The sequence below is a fragment of the Palaemon carinicauda genome, chromosome 6 (genome assembly GCF_036898095.1).
Source record: "Palaemon carinicauda isolate YSFRI2023 chromosome 6, ASM3689809v2, whole genome shotgun sequence".
Lineage (NCBI taxonomy): Eukaryota > Metazoa > Arthropoda > Malacostraca > Decapoda > Palaemonidae > Palaemon > Palaemon carinicauda.
In genome coordinates this window covers 27,867,037-27,872,779 of record NC_090730.1, presented here as the reverse complement: position 1 = coordinate 27,872,779, position 5,743 = coordinate 27,867,037, and the positions used below count along the sequence as shown (strand labels likewise).

General features: G+C 39.2%; 1 long non-coding RNA gene across 1 annotated transcript in view; it reads right to left on the bottom strand.

Moving 5' to 3' along the window:
* LOC137642529 (uncharacterized) overlaps positions 1–5,481 on the bottom strand; it is a 99,443-nt gene extending 93,962 nt beyond the window's left edge. The window contains exon 1 of the long non-coding RNA XR_011044802.1: positions 5,337–5,481. This is a non-coding gene — a long non-coding RNA (uncharacterized lncRNA). The remainder of the gene's footprint in view (positions 1–5,336) is intronic.
* Between the last annotated feature and the right edge of the window lie 262 nt (positions 5,482–5,743).

Here is a 5,743-nt window from a genome sequence, read left to right as displayed (position 1 = left end):
CATTCTTTGTGATGAATGAAATAGAAAGAATTCAGACAACAAACTGTCATCGAGAAATACCTACAGCCAATCCAGTTCGTTGTAACAAAACAAAATAGCCCCATATAAATGGAAACGCCCACTTACAGTATTACCATAATACTCCTAGTGCGTGTATCTTATATAGTCATATGCTGTGTCTCGAAATTCCTGGAGGGAACTGTACATGAACATGCCCCAATAGCGGTCCGCCACACCCAGACAAACCCGCAAGCCGTGCATCCTCAAAGCACCGACGCCAAACACTCCCCTCTGATGGAGAACGAACTACTGTACAGGTACTTGTATAATACTTCCAACCCCGATCTGATAAGGGCTTCATACTGTTTCCTCATATCACTCTGAGATTTTCTGATACTGCAAAGTATGACACTGCTTCTGACCAATGTCCTAGCCAAGAGCAAGCCTGAAAAGCAGATATAGCTGCTGCCTGCTAATTCTGCAACCCTGACAGAAAGGGAAGCAAGAAGGTAAATTAAGTTCCCACCAGGCCTACCTATTGTCAAGTTTGAAATGTCCGGGTCAATTGGAATCAGACTTGGATGTGGCCGTGTTCACATAAAACTTGTGTCTAGATAAAGCCAAGAATGCTAGTTTGGACAACCAATTAGATCTTAGGAAGTTCTCTGCACCTGAGATCTGCTTATTAATAAGCTCAAAAGTGTCTTTTGCCTGGTTCGATAATGGGACATTTAACTTGTGGCAAGCATTTTATGGTTCTGGGAAGATGTCTTCCTGCTACTTGGGCATGAGGTGGTTCCCCTAAACAATCTATACGATGAATGAGGTTAATGATCATTAGGAAGCGAGATGCTTCCACCGGTTCCAATGATGAAATCTCTAAAGGAGCAACACCTGTTCCCTCTACTGTCACTTTGGCTGTTAGGACCGGGGAATCTCCAATAACAATCAGGTCCAGATTTGGGGATCTGGTTCTAAGACTGCACTGATGGTCTGGCCTCTTGAGTTTATAACTCTCCCCTGAATATCTTTAATCTCTCACCTTGCTCCAAATACACATGCAGAAGCTAAAGGGTAAGAATGGCTATCAACTCTCTTAAGTGGGCTTGATACAGTCAAACGGTTTGTCACTCAGTTTGACAAACACGTCCTTGAAGTGATGTTTGAACATGTGAACAGGGTACAATTGGTTGTAAAACACGTTAGTCAAACAGTTTAAAGAAAGTTAGACTGAGCTTGACTTTTGCTGGTGGGGCTTCATTCATCCACAAATCGTTTCCATGAGAGAACAAGCATCAAATATCAAACACCCCTCAGTATATCTATATATGTTTCTTCATTCATCCTCAAATAATTAAACCAGTCATCTCGCTCGAACTTCAATCAACAAGCAAATTGGTAGGAGAAAGTTGATCTCTTTTTAACAGCCAGTCCTTTGTCCACTTTGATCTTTTTTTCCTTAGGAACACCGCTAAGCCAATGGCAATCAAACCGTCCTAGGTGAGAGGCTTATCATAGCTTCACAAACGAAGCGAGGACTGAGGTTTGATGTACGTTTGGTTTTACTGCCTGACACTTCAAATTGTTTGACAGGCAGGTTGAACAACCAGGTTTGATGAACTGCTTGACTGTGTAAAAGCCTCTTTATGAGCCAGTTGTTCACGTTCATAATGAGAAGGAGATATGAGGAAAGGCTTTGTCTCCCTCTTTGGCACAGAATACTGCTCGTGCGTATCCCACCGAGATTCCATACACAGTACCTATAAGCAGAGTAATATGGGGGGGAATCAGATCTCTGCTTTTAAAAGTATGTTGTTCCTAATAGATAGAGGGAGGATATAAGTGAGGAAATGGCAGATATGGTTCTGCAGCCCTTTTCCTTTCATGTGGGATCACTGATTTTACTTGGAAATTAGAAAAGTGTTTCACGGTTTTAGAATTAGGATGAATTGTTTACTTCTCTGATATCTGAAAAGGAATAAACCGACCTAGTCGACGAGTTTGTCTCATACACGCTCGGGCATGTTCTTGAAATGGCGGACATGTATTCTGCTCTTGGACGCATATTATTTAAGGCACGTACAGTTGCAAAAGTAATAGTGTGATGCATGCTTGTAGCACCAAGTTCAGGCTACTCGTGACCTAGCTTTTGCATTCCCGTTTTGTGCCATGATTAGCAGACATTTTCTATACCCCTCTGGGGAAAAGGACACAAGGGTTTTATACGTATCTAAGGACACACAGGTTATTTGCTTATCTAAGGACGCATCTGCGGATACAGAGAAAGATTTGCACTCGCATTATGACTATACAACTAATCTTTCTCTTCATTTTGCTATTTAACCCCTCATGAAGAGTCTGGAAGTATTGATGCTTTTCCAAGGGAAACATTACTAACTTACCATTCGGACCTTCGGGCATTAATCTTAAGTCTCAACTCACTATGGGATCTCAGTGGGGAAAATATAACTCTCCTAGAGTCATAGCGGTTGGAGATACCTGATGCCACTTTGCCAAACGCTGTGAGGACCGTATTGGCACGTTATTTGTGGGTAAATGGTCTACATTAACAGGAGAAATCTGAATCATGGAGCAAAAGCTCTTTTCTCTCCTACATCTGAAATAAAAAAACTGCTCTCCCAAGCTTAGTACACTTGTTAGTGGGGATGTTGACCTGCTAGGATTCATAAACTCTAGAGAAATAAGCAGTTCCTGTAATGAATCCTGCTCTGGTTGGTTAATTTCTGAAGCCAGAGAATCAAAATCAGTCCGAGTATTCTCCACCTCACTAAGATAATTCATCTACGAATTCCTGTTTGATCAAATAGCCGCCATCCTTTATTATCAACATCTCTGGGGACTTCGATAACAAAGGGTCGAACAGGGAAAATTCAGTGCTTATAAGAGAAGATTTCTGTTTCTTGCCCTTTTTGGAGGATAAAGCAGAGGAGGATCGATCTCTTTTTGCTTTCTTTTTACGAGGGCTGCTGAATTTCTCTAGTTGGGAAGATGACCCTTCCCTTCAAATGTCACAAGGGGAAGATATGGAACATCTCTCACCTCAACATGCATGATGATCTACCTCCACCAGACTCATGAAGGTGCAACAAGGACCACCTTCAAGGCCCGGGCAGGTTTTCATGTATACTTGAGAAGCACTCATGATCACAAGAAACTGGAAGGAAAACCACAAAAGCACAGCATGGACAGCAGTCAAACAGATGTCCGTTCATCACAGCGACCAAAAACGAAGTGATTATTGAGCCACAGGCTCTTATGGCACCAACCCAATGTAAGTGGGAACAGCGGGTAACCATACAATATTGCATGACCCACTGGATTTCCTTAATTTTTGTTCTAGCAAAACAGCAATAGTGTAACCATATAAATGATGATTGTTTGTATTCACATAGAAAGATATGTTTTTATCTTCATAGGACCAGATGGTGGACAAATTCCAAACACTGTATTGTATACAAGGATAATAAATGATAGAAAATTAATAAATTTGTTGGTGCTAATGTAGCTTGTATACAACCCATACTTCTTGTTCCTACCAAGTGTAACTTATATCCTATCCAAATTTTATGGGGAACGGGGGGAAACTTACTGGGGAATCGATAAATAATGGTAAAACAACCTTTTCTTCTCTACACATTATTCTCTGGGACACATAATAAATACTTGCAAAATTACGCAAAATATCAGCATCCTATGCTCGCGAGATATTTACAACTGACATTCTACGATTCACACGTATTCGCTCCTGTTCGTTCATGTGATCTGGGTAGCGGGAATCCAGGGGGTTGCCCCCAGCTCGGTCTGTGACCTGGGAAGAGGGGTTCAGGTGGTTTGCCACCTGCCCCTGTGACTTGGGAATTACTAGGTTAGGTTAAGTGGAGTGTGTTAGGTTTTGTGCCTTTTGAAATGTATCCAAAAATTTATACAACTATAATACTGTATATTTTTCCCCTTTTCCAACCCAAAGAAGTACTTACTCTTTAAATAAAAAGATTTATACACAACATATTTTTCCTTTTCCCACCTCAATCTAGTAGGATACAAACTACACTAGCACCTACAGTTCCTTACGCGACTAAGGTTTCCTTCGTCTGAAAATTATATAACGACTGTTGTTCGACGAAATAGATAATGGTAATATACGATACTTTACTTTTTGCTTACACATAATTAACCATAAGAACTGGATGTAATGCTGGTCACTTTGACAGGTTTTGTTTGGCATGAAAAATGGTAAGTGAAAAATAACTTGCATATAAAGCAACAAAAATGTAAACATTACCGCAGCATTTCAAGCTAATGCATTTATAGGCATTTGGAAAGGTGATGGGGTCTCATTGCACATACACCATAATCAAGCACTTTCCTATAGGAAAAACATTCTTTTTTATCAGAAAATGTTGTTTGAATAGAACTATGATAAAAACAAATTTCAAAGTTCTTATGTAGGCGTCCTCAGATATTTTCATACTTCGGACATTCTTTACATCCTCCTCAGTAGCTGGATGGCAACTATGTGAGAATGAAGTATTTGACTGGAATTCAATGTATCTACGTATTCTGTAACAACTACTCCAGCTTCTTCACTAACTAAATGATAGCTATGCATGTAGTTGGTGGAAAAAAATCTATTTACAAGGTATTTAAGCTAAGTGAGAATTACAGAGTCTTATATAAGGTCTACAATAGTAGATTGGCTGTTGGGGAAAAGATCCGCCTCCCAGTATTTACAGAGAAGGTCCTGACTTCTAGGTTAGGTTAAATTGGTGTGGGTTTGTTAAAAATTATGTTTTCAACTCGATTATGGTTTTCCAACACTTAAAAAACCACAGTTCCCCAAGAATCACATGACCTAGGCATTTCTCCAACTAGTTTTAATGTGATATATGTATATCTATCAATAATGTATGGTATAAATATACTTTTTTCCTATTTTACCACCAAAAACCTGGGTTTTCTAATACAGAAATACAAATAAAAGTGGTATGCACCAACAATAATATCAAGGATACACAGAATACAAGCAAACTTGAAAAATATAATTTTTATGTATTTGGCGAAAAAAACTGAAGCATCATATCATAACCAATTATTGTACAAATATATAATACTAGGCAATACAATTGTCAGGCCATTAAGCATATCCAGAAATTGTATTAAATCCCACACCAAGGTTACTGCAAGCTACATAAAAACCAGACTATGACCACTATTAGGGTCAGGTTGAGGAAAACTACTGTAAATGGATCAACATGATAAAAAGGAAGGATTAATTGGCTTGAAAATCAAATTTTTGCAACAAACGTATAGCCTACCAGGTGACCCTAAGAAGACAGTGGCGTTATGATAGCATACAGGTATATTGTACGACAGTACGAGACAGGTAACCTTTCCACCGAAGGTCGGTGTACACAATAATCAGCTGATAGCGCTAAGCTCTTCTTCTTGTGCACAAGCGAGTGTCCGTTACGTCATAAAGATTAAAAGGGCAGACCTGCCTAGTTTGTCTTTAAACACGGAAATTTTATTCTTTTTATTGAATTGGTATCAAAGTATTTCCAGACTAGAGTGAACAGGTTTCTCATAATGTTTGGCATACGATCAAATTTATTTTGGGACCATCTGTGATAAATGGAATTTCATGAAATAAGTGTACTTGTTCTAGTTTCAGGCTAAATTTTCCTTCAATTGTTCTACCATAATATTCAAACGTAATTATGAT